The following is an 18,508-nucleotide window of genomic DNA, read 5'->3' as shown; positions in this document are numbered from 1 at the left end:
CAGCCTGAGGGACGGCTCCATGGACAAGGTGATCCGCTCTATCCGTGTCTGACTATCCGCACGCCACGTCGGGCTTCGATGCGGCCGCTACCGTATTGTGTAGCTTGTCCCCAGTAAGCGTCGCGGCGCTCCGTTGCGGTCTCAACGGCCCGGTGTGGCGCAATGTCTGCTCAGGTGAGGAGGGGGGGCGCTTTGCTGGCGGAGGTGGAGGAGACGCGGCGGTGTCGGGAGACCGAGCGGTGTCGCCTCCACCAGGAGCGCGGAAGAAGCCCTGGCAGCGGCCCAGCAGGCCTGGCAGTCCCGAGCGGCCGAGCTCCGATCGGCTCATCACCAGCATCGGGAGGAGCTGAGCCGAACCAAGAGAGACTGCGAGAGGGAGATCCGCCGACTGGTAGGACTGATCAGATGCGCGGTGCGTGGCTATGTTCCCAATTTCGTTGTATACCTGCAGTGCAATGACACCTAAGGCATTCTATTCTATTCTATTTCACAAGAAGAAAATGTCCGGTTGCTCGCTTCGCTTATGTCACAGCAAAGGTGTTCTAGTCAATTCAAGAAAAAAATTGGCCGGTTGCTCTCTTTGTTTTTGTCACAATTCTGGCAAATGAGTTTGCCCGCCTGCCTGAGCGCTCCCCGTTTGTACATCCAGACGGATGAGATCAAGCTGAAAGACAGAGCGGTTAGTGTTTTGGATGAAGCCCTGGGGCCGGCCACGTCCACCGCCTTCAGCTGCAGACTCAGGCTGCCGAGCAGCAGATCGCTGCCCTGAGGGATTCCCAAAGGGCGGGCCTAAACTACCCTGGAAGTGGGGTCAACGCCGCTACTAGCAATCCTCTTCATTGCGTAAGCCACCTCATCACACACTTGCAGTACGCATGACTTAGTTCGTTGCTGGAGGAAGGTAGCACAAAAACAGTTTTGAACTTTGAACGAGTGCTTGTGTGTGTGTGTTGCGGGGCGTTTTCAGTCTCAGGAGGATCGGGACACGCGACGGTTTCATCTGAAAATCGCTGAGCTCAGCGCAGTCATCAGGAAACTGGAGGATCGAAACGCCCTGCTTTCTGAAGAGCGCAATGAACTGGTAATTTATTGACGGCACGCTTGAAGGTTTGCGCTACGTTTGATGCGCGCCATCCAGCGAGGCACCCATTGCGCTTGCTTATTAGTTGAGCGGCGCGGCGAGTCGGTTGCCTGGTAGATGTCTTTTATTGGGAGCCAAAGCCACGATTCCGTTCAAACCGATGCAAAAGAAATGGATACGTTCTGGCCCGCGTGTTGTGCGTCTTTCACATCCCGCACTTCATGCTTGCAGCTAAAGCGACTGAGAGAAACAGAAAGCCAGTTTCTGCCACTCCTGTACAAAAACAAACGCCTGAGCAGGAAGAATGAAGAACTCTCGCTGGTGCTGTGTCGCCTTGAAAACAAAGTGCGCTTTGTCACCCAGGAGAACGAGGAGATGGCAAGCTTGGTAAGTCGACGCGGACAACGGCGGCGTGCCAACAGAGTCCACTGCATTTGTGTTCCACAGAGAAGGCCTAGTTCGCTCAATGACCTGGACCGCGGTTGCGGCCAGCAGGACGGTGAAATGGAGTTCCTTCAAGTTGTGGAGCAGCGGCACATCATCGACGACTTGTCCAAGGTCTTCAGGCAGGCGACTCGGTGCACGTACGGCAGCGCCGCGCTCGCTCGCTGTCGCCAGGAAACCTTTTCCGTCCAAAGCTTGGCCGGCGGCCGCCATCCAAAAAATTGGCCCCTTAAATTCCGACCTTTCAAGCAGGAGCATTGTGCGCACGCGTTTGAACACGCTTTAGACTTGTTTTGCCGTTTTCAGCAGCTCAAAGCTCCCGTTTTGTCAGCGCCTTTGCCACTCGCTGTGCGCTGAAAACGACGGACTTGCCCGGCTGCTCAGCCCGTCAACCATGAGCCGCGAGCGCGACGTCATTGTCCGTAGGCAGCTAGTGGCAAAATGCACCCTGTTAGAGTTGCGCTCGCTCCAACTTATTTTGCAAGAACCACACGGGAGACAAGTAAGTTCTTTTGGACACCTGCAGGTGGAGAGTCCATCCGTTGTACGAATGAAGTCTGACTCTCGGCTCCTGCACGAGCATTTTAATTAAGAGAAACAGGGTGGGTGTAAGAGTGGATTGAATAGAGGAAGCCCTTGACCTCTAGTCAAAACATAGCAAGGGGTGTTTTACGACTTTGTGTAGGAAGGGATAAGCGATAGGGATAAATAAGGGATAAATAATATTATTTATTACAGGTCGCAGTCAAAGTCAAAGCAACACAATGATACGATAAAGATAATCTGGAAAACCCTGACACACCCTGTAGTTGTCACTTTTGGAAAAGACGAGCGTCCCTCCAATCATCGCCGGTGACGTGTTTTTCAGGCTCTGGAGACAGGAGCTCATGTCAGAAATGTCATTGTGAGTCGCGTTTGTTTCTGCGCCGGAGCCGTTCGTTCCCTTTGCATCCAAAGAATCTCAAAGGCGGATTATTTGTGTCGACAGGAGAGAGATTTGCTGCTACGATACCGACGTCGAGAATCTCTGAGGAGGAACAAAGCGTGAGGTCCTGCAAGGTGAGTCTGTTTGTTTGCGGCTGCTTGGTGTTGCGCAAGATGAAATGGCCTTTTTCTCGCTATCGTTCCTCTCGTCGATTCATCGTGAGGTGTCGCTTCAGTTTGTTCAGAGAGATGTTTGCTTCCGCGCCCGCAGGTCATCGAAACATTTTACGGCTACGACGAAGACGTGTTGGTGGACCCGGACGGATCGTCCTTGTCTTTTCACACCGACAGAACCCCCGACACGGAACCCGAAGAGGTAGCCCGCCATTTCTGCCAGCGTATTGGCACCAAACATTCCTCTTCAGCCTGGAATCGGACTCGTCTTTGCGTCGCGGGTGCTTTGTCGCCGGTCTGACTGATTCTGGTACTAGTGCTGTGTTGCATTGGTGTGTGCATGAAGAGGCGGAGCTTCGCTACCGCCAGCTGACGCAAGAATATCAAGCGCTGCAACGAGCCTACGCTCTGCTAGCCCAGACCAGCGAAGGGGACTACGACGCCGAGAAGGAGATCAAGGTGGCGCCCCTTCCCGCAACCCCCGGCCGGGTCGCAGCCTCCCCGTTCTCACCCAGCCTCGGGTGTTCTCTGGTCTGAAAGGAGGAGGAGGAGCCTCCCTCCTCCTCCTTTCAGACCAGAGAAAAGCTGATGGTAGAAATGGGTCACTATCAAAGCAGAGTAGCAGATCTGGAGTCAGCGCTGAAGCAACAAGGACAGGTAAGCTCATCAATGAGCACACCTTTTTCTCAGACAAAATAGCTACATTCTTCAGTCACTCATCCGTCTGGCATTACTGGACCAACCCCCCCCCCCCCCCGAACGTGGCTGGGAAAATGCGGAGAAAAGCAAATGTCATTTTCCAGTCAACCAAAGAATTTGTGGATGAAAATGACACAACATTCCAAAGCTGTCCACGCGTTTGTCTCTTCTAGAATGTCAAGTGGGTGGAGGAGAAGCAGCTGCTGCGTCAGAGCAATCAGCAGTTGGCCGAAAAGGTGACGGAAAGAAAGGCGCTGGGCGGAGTCGCTTGGCGTCACACCTGACGGGAAGCCCCGCAGATGAGGTCTGACTGTCTTTTCAGGTCAGGCGGATGGAGGCGGAAGAAGCGCGTCTGAAAGAGCACATCCAGGATATCCGAGACCAAAACGAACTGCTTGAGTTCCGCATCCTGGAGCTGGAGGTGGGAAGACTCGCACAAGCGTGTTGAGGCCAGAGATGTGACGGACGGACGGACGGACGGACGGACGGATGCATGCCTCTGCCTTTCAGGAGAGGGAGTGGCGCTCCCCCGTCTTGAAGTTTCTGCAAGTCCGTTTCCCAGACGGCCTCAGCCCTTTGCAGATCTACTGCGAGGCCGAGGGCGTGAGCGTACGTAAGGCGTCCCTCGCAACCCTAACCTTAACCCGAGGTCCCAGAACACCTTACATTGCTCCTTGCGCCTTTCCCCCGGACATCGTCATCAGTGATCTGATGAAGAAGCTGGACATCCTGGGCTATAACGCCGTAAGTGTATGTCGAACTCCTTATGTTCGCACTCCACGAGACTCGGCGGCTCAAATGTGACTTTTGGAAGGCTTTGCGCTGAAAGAAGCTTGTTGACGCTGTGCCTTTGGGCTCTTGCAGAATCTCACCAACGAGGAGCAGGTGGTCGTGATTCACGCCAGGACCCTTCTCACCCTAGCCGAGAAGGTAACGCGCACGTCCACGCACGCTCTCGCATTCTGCTTATGTGACAGCAGCCTTTCCTCAGTGGTTAGAATACATCAAAGTGACCAAGTCAGCACTTCAACAGAAGATGTTGGACATTGAAAGTGAGAAGGTAGACAGACACGCGACATCAGCCAAGGGGAACTCCGGCAATGTGCCCCAACAATTCTGACCTTGAGCTGTGCTAGGATATGTTCTGCAAGCAGAAGGGCTACCTGGATGAAGAGTTGGACTTCAGGAAGTGTTCCATGGACCAGGCTCATAAGGTAAGCCGCCCTCAAATCTCCCGCCGGACCACTGATGGACGAGGATTGCGGCCCAGAGGATCCTGGAGCTGGAGGCCATGTTGTACGAGGCGCTACCGCAGCGGGACTGCCCCGCCACGGACGGCGAAAAAGCCAGCCACGCTGGCGTGAATGACGTGCTGACGGCGGATCAGAGAGAAGAGCTTAGGAGCGCCGTGGACCAATGGAAGTGAGCCCTGATGTGCGAGTTGAGGGAGCGCGACGCTTGCATCCTCCAAGAGAGAATGGATCTGCTGCACAGCGCGCAACAGGTAAGGGCCCAAAGCCAGCCCGGCACTTACTTGCACGCTTACTGGCTTTTGAATGCCACTTTCCATTTGTCCGTCCTAGAGGAACAAAGAGCTGAAAGAATTCATCGAAGCTCAGAAGAGACAAATCAAACAATTGGAGGAGAAGTTTCTGTTTCTCTTTCTATTCTTCTCCTTGGCCTTCATTCTGTGGCCCTAACACCAGCTGGTGAGTGAGCTCCAGCGGCACCGCACTCGACACCTCCGATACACTGCCAGCCGGTCTCAGACGTTGGCAGACGCTCCGATGCCAACGTATACCCCCCGCCACGGTGACAGAGGCACCGCGTCACACCGGCGCTCATCCAATCAGAAGGCAGGAAAAGCAAATTCACATGCAGGGCACTTTTGAACCAGAAGAGAGCGCCACAAAAAACGGTTGTTGCCCCAAACGCGCACTAAAAAGGGTCAGAATAACAAGAGTCCCACTGGCCAGCCGGGGCCACCCGTCCAGCTGTTTCTTCAGGGGGGAAAAAAATTGGAGTCACCGGTGAGTACATTTTGCATTTAGCTCTGCTTTTCTGCTTCTGTCTTCAAGTGTGTGGCATCCTGCGATCAAAGATTCAGCCAACCCCAAAGCGGTTGACCTCAACGTCCCACCACCATGCCTACCAGAGCAGGTGACGTGATGCTTTGGACATCCTTCCGTCTCAGATGCCCAAAAGTACTCTTTGCCACATCTGCGGCAATACGGTGTCTTTTCAAAGGTGCAAATAAATCCAGCGTGGGCGGAACACGCACGTCTTCGGTTTTTCCCGCTTTGTTTGTGTGACAGCTGTTGTGAAAATTTTATACAAATAAAGTTGTATAGTACAGGTTTGGCCAAGCCGCAACTCCCGAACCGCATGCGGCTCTTTTATGTTCATATCAACATTTGTGTGTGTGTGTGTGTGTGTGTGTGTGTGTGTGTGGGGGGGGGGGGTTGTGCGTGTTGGCTTCACTTGAGTTCAATTTGGTATTTTGGTCAAAAGCGCATGTGGTGAAATTCCACAAAGTAGGATGGGCAAACACATTTCTTTAAACTATGAGTGTCAATTGGGCTCTCGAAATGGCAGGGAAAAGATGCACAGCAAAACGAAAATACGTAGATGAACACAGGACGTTTTAATCAGAGTGGGAAAGTTTCTATTTTTTGTTGAACGTGATGGCAAACCATTCTGCCTGATATGTCAGACCTCAGCGCATTTCAAAGATTCAAATCTTCAGCGCCATGCACTTCAGCTCACTCCATGCTAACATTGATCAGGCGTCGAACCCGCAACATCATGCTTAAGAGGTGGCCATGCTAACCAGTGCGCCATTATGTCAACGCATAATAACTGTAAGTCTACTGATCAAAACAGCGGTTACTATATGACGTCGCTACGTCGTGGTCACGTGACGCAGACAAGACGTCAATGGACGTGGGCAGAGTTAACTTGTTTAAAAGGGAGTGGGCAGAAGAAATATTAAATTTATTTAAATCTATTTTGAGTGCACACCATTATGCCAATGCATAACAACTGTAAATCTACTAAACAAAACAGCGGTTGCTATATGACATCTGCCACGTCGTGGTCACGTGACATACGTGACGTCGATGGGCGTAACTTTCGCCGGAATTCAAATCCGCGGGGAGAGTTAACTTGTTTAAAAGAGAGTGGGCAGAAGAATTATTTAATTTATTTAAATCTATTTGGTGTGTGCGCCATTATGTCAATGCATAACAACTGTAAGTCTACTAAACAAAACAGCGGTTGCTATATGACGTCTGCCACGTCGTGGTCACGTGACGCGGACGTGACGTCGACGCCTACTTTACATCCCACCGATCACAGGACCCCTCGGCTGCATAACCGTGCCCCCTTCCCAACCAATCGGATTTGCTATACGCGAAAACGACGCCAATGGAAAGAGCTTCCGCCCAAATTTAAATCCGTGGGCGTGGCTCGCAGCAGGAAGTAGGAAAACGGCGGCGATGTTTACAAAGACACAGCGGATGGTAACATACGACTAACAAGAGAAATATTTTTATTTTCTGCTTGCAACTGGACCGTCCAGAGCGTACACGGTAAGTACAACTCATCGTTTTTAAAAAGAAGTACTTTTGTTGCCCTGAAAAGCGAGTGAGCGTGGCGTTTGTGGGGGACGTCGAATTTCGACGATTCTTTCTGGTCAACGGTTGTAAATGATTGTGTTGATTAAAAAAGAAAACTTGATGTAACTCTACTTTTAACTGCCGTTTCAGATAGATTTGGAATTGCATCACATCCAATTTTGCCTAGAGCGTACACGGTAAGTAACACTCATTGTGTTTAAGGAGATTTACGTTTGTAATAGCAGAAGTGTAGCCGCGTTGCGTTGTACGTGTGAAAATTGGTCGAGGCGAAATGTTAATGTTTAATTTCATTCCTTTAGGTTCCACGGTGTTTGTTGGCTGCAAGTTTTCCACTGCAAGAAGAGGCTCGTATCATTGACCAGGAGCGAGCTACAATGGTGAGTAGCCATAACATTTATGTTAAACACTTCCTATTTCATGTCTAACAGTACTTGATTTAACAAATAACCATAAATAAATACAGTGTGGGCACTGAAGTTAACATATGTGATTATACTGCCTAATCTGTCACCGAGTAGATTGTTGCAAAGTAATATAAGATCCAAAGTTGTAATTCAGAATAGTTTTCAAAAGAAGGCCATTAGAATTATATACAAGTCTGATTACCCTGAACAAGCTATTAATTAAATCACAAATTCTTCAATTCAAAGATTTGGTAGATTATCAGACAAATAATGTCTAACAGTAATTGATTTAACACATCACGATAAGTAGATTGAGTGTGGGCACTCTCAAGTTAACATATGTGATTATACTGCCTAATCTGTTACAGAGTATGTTGTTGCCAAGTAATGTAGAATAGATCCAAAGTAGTAATCCAGAATAGTTTTGAAGAGGCCATTAGAATGATAAACAAATCTGATTACCTTGAACATAATAACAAGCTAAGTGTTTAATATGTCCTATGAAGTCAAAATTGGGCACCATCATGTGGTGAAATTTGGAATTGCATCACATCCAATTTTGCCTGGGAACAAACAGATTACATAAATCTTAGTTTTGAATAAACCACTCCTTCTCAAACAAGTAAACTCTGCCCATTTTGCGCAGTAGATGTTCTGTTAATATCTAGTATTTATACAAAGTCATAATTTAAATTGCTTTCAACCTTCATTCATCGGTTCAACCAACATTACTCGCTCTTATTACCAACTTGTATTGATTTAACTAAGCGTTTAATACTTCCTATCAGGTCTCAAATCGAGATTTGGCAAAATACAATTTCAGCAAATCCAATTTTGCCAGGGAACAAAAATAGATTAAATAAACTAAATAAGTCCTCTTCCCATTAAATAAATCAGAAAAGTCTGTCTTGTAACCAGTCCTCTTCAAACAAGTAAAGTCTGCCCATTTTGTGCCGTAGATTTTGTGTCTATGCCTAGTATTTAAACAAAATCATAATTTAAACGACTTCTTTCCTTCATTCACTTTGGAAATTTGGAATTGCAGCAAATCGAATTTTGCCAGGGAACAAAAATAGATCAATTAAACTAAATAAGTCTTCTTCCCATTAAATAAATTAAAAAAGTCTGTCTTGTAACCAGTCCTTTTCAAACAAGTAAAGTCTGCCCATTTTGTGCCGTCGATTTTGTGTTTATGCCTAGTATTTATACAAAATCATAATTTAAAGGACTTCATTCCTTCATTCACTTTGGAAATTTGGAATTGCAGCACATCAAATTTTGCCTGGGAAGAAAAGTAGATTAAATAAATTTAATAAGTCTTACTACTTCCCATTAAATAAATTAAATACGTCTTACTTGTTTCCACTCCTTTTCAAAACAGTAGTTTAAAACGAGGGCCCTTCACTCAATCTTTAACCTCAACCCCGCACGTTGTGTTGTATCTGTGAATGTTAGTTGTGGCCAAATGATAGTTTTCTTTCATTCGTTTAGGTTCCAAGAAAACTTGATGTAACTCTACTTTTAACTGCCGTTTCAGATAAGCGGGTATTACGTTGCAGTCATGTGCCGCGGATATGACGTAATTGCCGGAACCTCCGCCAAAATTCAAATCTGTTGGCCCGATGGCCGTGAGCCACTGAGCAGCGACGATTATCAACAGAAATATCTTTATTTTCTGCTTGCAACTGGACCGTCTAGAGCGTACACGGTAAGTAACACTCATTGTGTTTAAGGAGATTTACGTTTGTAATAGCAGAAGTGTAGCCGCGTTGCGTTGTACGTGTGAAAATTGGTCGAGGCGAAATGTTAATGTTTAATTTCATTCCTTTAGGTTCCACGGTGTTTGTTGGCTGCAAGTTTTCCACTGCAAGAAGAGGCTCGTATCATTGACCAGGAGCGAGCTACAATGGTGAGTAGCCATAACATTTATGTTAAACACTTCCTATTTCATGTCTAACAGTACTTGATTTAACAAATAACCATAAATAAATACAGTGTGGGCACTGAAGTTAACATATGTGATTATACTGCCTAATCTGTCACCGAGTAGATTGTTGCAAAGTAATATAAGATCCAAAGTTGTAATTCAGAATAGTTTTCAAAAGAAGGCCATTAGAATTATATACAAGTCTGATTACCCTGAACAAGCTATTAATTAAATCACAAATTCTTCAATTCAAAGATTTGGTAGATTATCAGACAAATAATGTCTAACAGTAATTGATTTAACACATCACGATAAGTAGATTGAGTGTGGGCACTCTCAAGTTAACATATGTGATTATACTGCCTAATCTGTTACAGAGTATGTTGTTGCCAAGTAATGTAGAATAGATCCAAAGTAGTAATCCAGAATAGTTTTGAAGAGGCCATTAGAATGATAAACAAATCTGATTACCTTGAACATAATAACAAGCTAAGTGTTTAATATGTCCTATGAAGTCAAAATTGGGCACCATCATGTGGTGAAATTTGGAATTGCATCACATCCAATTTTGCCTGGGAACAAACAGATTACATAAATCTTAGTTTTGAATAAACCACTCCTTCTCAAACAAGTAAACTCTGCCCATTTTGCGCAGTAGATGTTCTGTTAATATCTAGTATTTATACAAAGTCATAATTTAAATTGCTTTCAACCTTCATTCATCGGTTCAACCAACATTACTCGCTCTTATTACCAACTTGTATTGATTTAACTAAGCGTTTAATACTTCCTATCAGGTCTCAAATCGAGATTTGGCAAAATACAATTTCAGCAAATCCAATTTTGCCAGGGAACAAAAATAGATTAAATAAACTAAATAAGTCCTCTTCCCATTAAATAAATCAGAAAAGTCTGTCTTGTAACCAGTCCTCTTCAAACAAGTAAAGTCTGCCCATTTTGTGCCGTAGATTTTGTGTCTATGCCTAGTATTTAAACAAAATCATAATTTAAACGACTTCTTTCCTTCATTCACTTTGGAAATTTGGAATTGCAGCAAATCGAATTTTGCCAGGGAACAAAAATAGATCAATTAAACTAAATAAGTCTTCTTCCCATTAAATAAATTAAAAAAGTCTGTCTTGTAACCAGTCCTTTTCAAACAAGTAAAGTCTGCCCATTTTGTGCCGTCGATTTTGTGTTTATGCCTAGTATTTATACAAAATCATAATTTAAAGGACTTCATTCCTTCATTCACTTTGGAAATTTGGAATTGCAGCACATCAAATTTTGCCTGGGAAGAAAAGTAGATTAAATAAATTTAATAAGTCTTACTACTTCCCATTAAATAAATTAAATACGTCTTACTTGTTTCCACTCCTTTTCAAAACAGTAGTTTAAAACGAGGGCCCTTCACTCAATCTTTAACCTCAACCCCGCACGTTGTGTTGTATCTGTGAATGTTAGTTGTGGCCAAATGATAGTTTTCTTTCATTCGTTTAGGTTCCAAGAAAACTTGATGTAACTCTACTTTTAACTGCCGTTTCAGATAAGCGGGTATTACGTTGCAGTCATGTGCCGCGGATATGACGTAATTGCCGGAACCTCCGCCAAAATTCAAATCTGTTGGCCCGATGGCCGTGAGCCACTGAGCAGCGACGATTATCAACAGAAATATCTTTATTTTCTGCTTGCAACTGGACCGTCTAGAGCGTACACGGTAAGTAACACTCATTGTGTTTAAGGAGATTTACGTTTGTAATAGCAGAAGTGTAGCCGCGTTGCGTTGTACGTGTGAAAATTGGTCGAGGCGAAATGTTAATGTTTAATTTCATTCCTTTAGGTTCCACGGTGTTTGTTGGCTGCAAGTTTTCCACTGCAAGAAGAGGCTCGTATCATTGACCAGGAGCGAGCTACAATGGTGAGTAGCCATAACATTTATGTTAAACACTTCCTATTTCATGTCTAACAGTACTTGATTTAACAAATAACCATAAATAAATACAGTGTGGGCACTGAAGTTAACATATGTGATTATACTGCCTAATCTGTCACCGAGTAGATTGTTGCAAAGTAATATAAGATCCAAAGTTGTAATTCAGAATAGTTTTCAAAAGAAGGCCATTAGAATTATATACAAGTCTGATTACCCTGAACATAACAACAAGCTATTAATTAAATCACAAATTCTTCAATTCAAAGATTTGGTAGATTATCAGACAAATAATGTCTAACAGTAATTGATTTAACACATCACAATAAGTAGATTGAGTGTGGGCACTCTCAAGTTAACATATATGATTATACTGCCTAATCTGTTACAGAGTATGTTGTTGCCAAGTAATGTAGAATAGATCCAAAGTAGTAATCGAGAATAGTTTTGAAGAGGCCATTAGAATAATAAACAAATCTGATTACCTTGAACATAATAACAAGCTAAGTGTTTAATATGTCCTATGAAGTCGAAATTGGGCACCGTCATGTGGTGAAATTTGGAATTGCATCACATCCAATTTTGCCTGGGAACAAACAGATTAAATAAATCTTAGTTTTGAATAAGCCACTCCTTCTCAAACAAGTAAACTCTGCCCATTTCGCGCAGTAGATGTTCTGTTAATATCTAGTATTTATACAAAGTCATAATTTAAATTGCTTTCAACCTTCATTCATCGGTTCAACCAACATTACTCGCTCTTACTACCAACTTGTATTGATTTAACTAAGCGTTTAATACTTCCTATCAGGTCTCAAGGCAAGATTTGGCAAAATACAGTTTCAGCAAATCCAATTTTGCCAGGGAACAAAAATAGATTAAATAAACTAAATAAGTCTTCTTCCCAATAAATAAATCAGAAAAGTCTGTCTTGTAACCAGTCCTCTTCAAACAAGTAAAGTCTGCCCATTTTGTGCCGTAGATTTTGTGTCCATGCCTAGTATTTAAACAAAATCATAATTTAAACGACTTCTTGCCTTCATTCACTTTGGAAATTTGGAATTGCAGCAGATCGAATTTTGCCAGGGAACAAAAATAGATCAATTAAACTAAGTCTTCTTCCCATTAAATAAATTAAAAAAGTCTGTCTTGTAACCAGTCCTTTACAAACAAGTAAAGTCTGGCCATTTTGTGCCGTCGATTTTGTGTTAATGCCTAGTATTTATACAAAATCATAATTTAAAGGACTTCATTCCTTCATTCACTTTGGAAATTTGGAATTGCAGCACATCAAATTTTGCCTGGGAAGAAAAGTAGATTAAATAAATTTAATAAGTCTTACTACTTCCCATTAAATAAATTAAATACGTCTTACTTGTTCCCACTCCTTTTCAAAACAGTAGTTTAAAACGAGGGCCCTTCACTCAACCTTTAACCCTATTTATTCACCTTCTAGGCTAAGTGTTAAAGGCTAAGTGTTAAAGGCTAAGTGTTAAAGGCTAAGTGTTAAAGGCTAAGTGTTAGAGGCTAAGTGCCAGAGGCTAGGCGCCAGAGGCGAGTTTTTGTGGGCTGAAGTTTTAGTGGGGTTAGTGTGAATACAATCCAAAAGAATACAACAGATTACAATACAAAAGAATATAATACATAGATTAAATTCAATAGCTCTTACTACTTCCCATTAAATAAATTAAATACGTCTTACTTGTTCCCAATCCTTTTCAAAAAAGTAGTTTAAAACGAGGGCCCTTCACTCAACCTTTAACCTCAACCCCGCACGTCACATTGTGTTGTATCTGTGAATGTTGGTTGTGGCCAAATGATAGTTTTCTTTCATTCGTTTAGGTTCCACGGTGTTTGTTGGCTATGTTTTCCACTGTCAGAAGGATGAAAATACAAAGTACAACGCTTGGACGTGGGCGAAGACGTCACCGGTGAGTCCTTCCTTCCTCTTTATTTACCTTCTAGATGCTAGAGGCTAAGTGTTAGAGGCTAAGTGTTAGAGGCTAAGTGTTAAAGGCAACACAATACGAACAACACAACACAATACGAACAACTCAACACAATATGAACAACACAATATGAACAACACAACACAATACGAACAACACAACACAATACGAAGAACACAACACAATACGAACAACACAACACATTACGAACAACACAACACAATACGAACAACACAACGATACTGCACTGAACAACACGATACCGCACTGAGAAACACGATACCGCACTGAACAACACGATACCGCACTGAACAACACCATGCCGCACTGAACACCATGCCACACTGAACAACACCATCCCGCACTGAACAACACCATGCCGCACTAAACAACACCATGCCGCACTGAACAACACCATGCCTCACTGAACGACACCATGCCGCACTGAAAGACACCATGCCGCACTGAACGACACCATGCCGCACTGAAAGACACCATCCCGCACTGAACACCATGCCGCACTGAACAACACCATCCTGCACTGAACAACACCATCCCGCACTGAACAACACCATGCCGCACTGAACAACATTATGCCGCACTGAACAACATTATGCCTCACTGAACATTATGCCGCACTGAACAACACCATGCCGCACTGAACAACACCATGCCGCACTGAACAACACCATGCCGCACTGAACAACACCATGCCGCACTGAACAACATTATGCCGCACTGAACAACACCATGCCGCACTGAACAACACCATCCTGCACTGAACAACACCATTCCGCATTGAACACCATGCCGCACTGAACAACACCATCCCGCACTGAACAACACCATCCCGCACTGAACAACATTATGCCGCACTGAACAACATTATGCCGCACTGAACAACACCATGCCGCACTGAACAACACCATGCCGCACTGAACAACACCATGCCGCACTGAACAACATTATAACGCACTGAACAACACCATCCCGCACTGAACAACACCATGCCGCACTAAACAACATTATGCCGCACTGAACAACATTATGCCGAAATGAACAACACCATGCCGCACTGAACAACACGATGCCGCACTGAACAACACCATGCCGCACTGAACAACACCATGCCGCACTGACCAACACGATCCCGCATTGAACACCATCCCGCACTGAACAACACCATGCCGCACTGAACAACACCATGCCGCACTGAACAACACCATGCCGCACTGAACAACACCATGCCGCACTGAACAACACCATTCCGCACTGAACAACACCATGCCGCACTGAACAACATTATGCTGCACTGAACAACACCATGCCGCACTGAACAACACCATGCCGCACTGAACAACAACATGCCGCACTGAAAAACATTATGCCGCACTGAACAACACCATGCCGCACTGAACAACACCATCCCGAACTGAACAACACCATGCCGCATTGAACAACACCATGCCGCACTGAACAACACCATCCTGCACTGAACAACACCATCCCGCACTGAACAACACCATGCCGCACTGAACAACATTATGGCGCACTGAACAACACCATGCCGCAATGAACAACACCATCCCGCACTGAACAACATTATGCCGCACTGAACAACATTATGCCGCACTGAACAACATTATGCCGCACTGAACAACATTATGCCGCACTGAACAACATTATGCCGCACTGAACAACATTATGCCGCACTGAACAACACCATGCCGCACTGAACAACACCATGCCGCACTGAACAACACCATGCCGCACTGAACAACACCATGCCGCACTGAACAACACCATCCCGCACTGAACAACACCATGCCGCACTGAGCAACACCATGCCGCACTGAACAACACCATCCCGCACTGAACAACACCATGCCGCACTGAACAACACCATTCCGCACTGAACAACACCATGCCGCACTGAACAACATTACGCTGCACTGAACAACACCATGCCGCACTGAACAACACCATGCCGCACTGAACAACACCATGCCGCATTGAACAACACCATGCCGCATTGAACAACACCATGCCGCACTGAACAACACCATCCTGCACTGAACAACACCATGCCGCATTGAACAACACCATGCCGCACTGAACAACACCATCCTGCACTGAACAACACCATCCCGCACTGAACAACACCATCCCGCATTGAACAACACCATCCCGCACTGAACAACACCATGCCGCACTGAACAACACCATGCCGCACTGAACAACACCATTCCGCACTGAACAACACCATGCCGCACTGAACAACACCATCCTGCACTGAACAACACCATCCCGCACTGAACAACACCATGCCGCATTGAACAACACCATCCTGCACTGAACAACACCATCCTGCACTGAACAACACCATGCCGCACTGAACAACACCATGCCGCACTGAACAACACCATGCCGCACTGAACAACACCATGCCGCACTGAACAACACCATGCCGCACTGAACAACATTATGCCGCACTGAACAACATTATGTCGCACTGAACAACACCATGCCGCACTGAACAACACCATGCTGCACTGAACAACATTATGCCGCACTGAAAAACACCATGCCGCACTGAACAACACCATCCCGCACTGAACAACACCATGCCGCATTGAACAACACCATGCCGCACTGAACAACACCATGCTGCACTGAACAACACCATGCTGCACTGAACAACACGATCCTGCATTGAACAACACCATGCCGCACTGAACAACACCATCCTGCACTGAACAACACCATCCTGCACTGAACAACACCACCCCGTACTGAACAACACGATCCCGCATTGAACAACACCATCCCACACTGAACAACACCATGCCGCACTGAACAACACCATTCCGCACTGAACAACACCATGCCGCACTGAACAACACCATGCCGCACTGAACAACACCATGCCGCACTGAACAACACCATGCCGCATTGAACAACACCATGCCGCACTGAACAACACCATCCTGCACTGAACAACACCATCCCGCACTGAACAACACCATGCCGCATTGAACAACACCATGCCGCACTGAACAACACCATCCTGCACTGAACAACACCATCCCGCACTGAACAACACCATGCCGCACTGAACAACATTACGGCTTACTGAACAACATTATGCCGCACTGAACAACACCATGCCGCACTGAACAACACCATGCCGCACTGAACAACACCATGCCGCACTGAACAACATTATGCCGCACTGAACAACATTATGCCGCACTGAACAACACCATGCCGCACTGAACAACACCATGCCGCACTGAACAACACCATGCCGCACTGAACAACACGACGTCGCACTGAACAACACGACGCCGCACAGAACAACACGACGCCGCACAGAATAACACAATACCGCACAGAACAACACAATACCGCACAAACAGTTTTAGATAATATTACGTCGCAGTCATGTGACGCGGACATGACGTCAATAGGCGGAACTCACGGCAAAATTATAATCCGTGGGCGTGGCTTGCAACAGGAAGTAGGAAAGCGGCAATTCTGGCAAACAAGACACAGCGGTTAGTAACACGATGACTTACAAGGCAAATATTTTTGTTTTCAGCTTGCAACTTGACCGTCTAGAGCGTACAAGGTAATTACAACTGTTTTTTTTTAGCCCTGAAAAGCGAGGGAGTGTGGCGTTTGGGAGGAATGTCGAACTCGGCGTCTGCTTCCAGCCACAGACGCCAAATTTCGACGATTATTTCGACTGGTCAACGGTTGTAAATTATTGCGTTGACTAAAAACTTTATTTAACTCTACTCTTAACTTTGCCGTTTCAGATATGCGGGTATTACACCGCGGAAATGACGTCAATAGGCTGAACTCTCGCCAAAATTCAAATCTGTGGGCGCAATGGCCTTGAGCGAGACACCGGATACAAACACGACGATTATCAACAGAAATATCTTTATTTTCTGCTTGCAAGTGGACCGTCTAGAGCGTACACGGTAAGTACAACTCATTGTGTTTAAAAAGATTTACGTTTGTGTAGTTTGCGTTGCGTTGTATCTGTGAATGTTGGTTTAGGCTAAATGTTAATGTTTAATTTCATTCCTTTAGGTTCCACGGTGTTTGTTGGCTGTATGTTTTCCACTGCAAGAAGAGGCTCGTATCATTGACCAGCAGGAGCTACAATGGTGAGTACCCCTTTCGTCTTCCATTTATGTTAAACACTTCCTATTTCATGTCTAACAGTACTCGATTTAACAAATAACCATAAATAAATACAGTGTGGGCAGTCACGTTAACATATGTGATTATCCTGCCTAATATGTTTATCACAAATATGTCACTAATCACTAATATGTTTATTTGTTTATCACAACACCTTTGGACCTTCAGCAATCGATTATTTCCCTTCATCTACATAGAGACAGAACGATGGTGTCTTAAACATCTCATTCATTTCACCAAATAACTTCACGCAGGTGGATAACGGCCGTCTCGGTCACGCTATGTTGCGTGATGCAGTTTTGAAGAACCAAATGCATTTATTCAATGAATAAGTCAAGCTAGTTCTATGTTTATGATGTTGTAAGTTACGGTACCGATTGAAGTTGAGTTCGAAGCCAGTGGAAAACAGCGCTGCGTTTGTGCTCTCCAGGTACAAATGTTGTGATCTCTGACTGACGACCGGGCGAGACTCGAGTAAGAGATGTCCAAACGAGCTCCGGCAGGGCGGGCCAAGGCGGAGCGAACGGACGCCCTTCAGGCCGCCAATGACGAGCTGAGAACCAAACTGATGGACGTCCAGTTAGAACTTCAGCAGGAGAAGAACAAGGTGAAAACCTCAACAGACAGACACTGCCTGCCTCCCTGCCTGCCTCCCTGCCTGCCTCCCTCCCTCCCAGTTTTCCCGATGTAGATTAGACATGCGTGTGCCATGACTGTGTCAGCCTACATCAACAAATGCACCGAGGACGTCAGCACCACTAAGAATATCATCACCCGGGGCAACCAACGACCCTGGATGACTGAGGAGGTACGTCAAACGCTACGAGCGCGGAACTCTGCTTTCAAGTCTGGCGACAAGGAGACACTGAGGACAGCGAGAGCCAACTTGAACCGTGCCATCAGAATAGCGAAGCGAGACCGCAGTCGAAAATTTCAGGATCGTTTCCACGACGTCAAAAACATCAGGAGTATGTGGCAAGGCATACGGGCGATTACAGACGACAACTCACCCTCCCCCCCCCCCGGTGGGTGTAGTTGATGCTGACTTTCTAAATGGTCTAAATAACTTCTTTGGGAGGTTCGAGGCACTAAACGGCACTCCAGCAGTTAAAACTGTCCCCCA

General features: G+C 45.6%; 1 pseudogene; it reads left to right on the top strand.

Moving 5' to 3' along the window:
- The first annotated feature begins 265 nt into the window (after positions 1–265).
- Positions 266–4,714, top strand: LOC125971911 (janus kinase and microtubule-interacting protein 3-like; annotated as a pseudogene).
- Positions 4,715–18,508: the final 13,794 nt, after the last annotated feature.

Source organism: Syngnathus scovelli, chromosome 7, assembly GCF_024217435.2.
Source record: "Syngnathus scovelli strain Florida chromosome 7, RoL_Ssco_1.2, whole genome shotgun sequence".
NCBI classification, from domain to species: Eukaryota; Metazoa; Chordata; class Actinopteri; order Syngnathiformes; family Syngnathidae; genus Syngnathus; species Syngnathus scovelli.
Note: the sequence above shows the minus strand (reverse complement) of the source record. Positions and strands in the feature narration are given on the sequence as shown.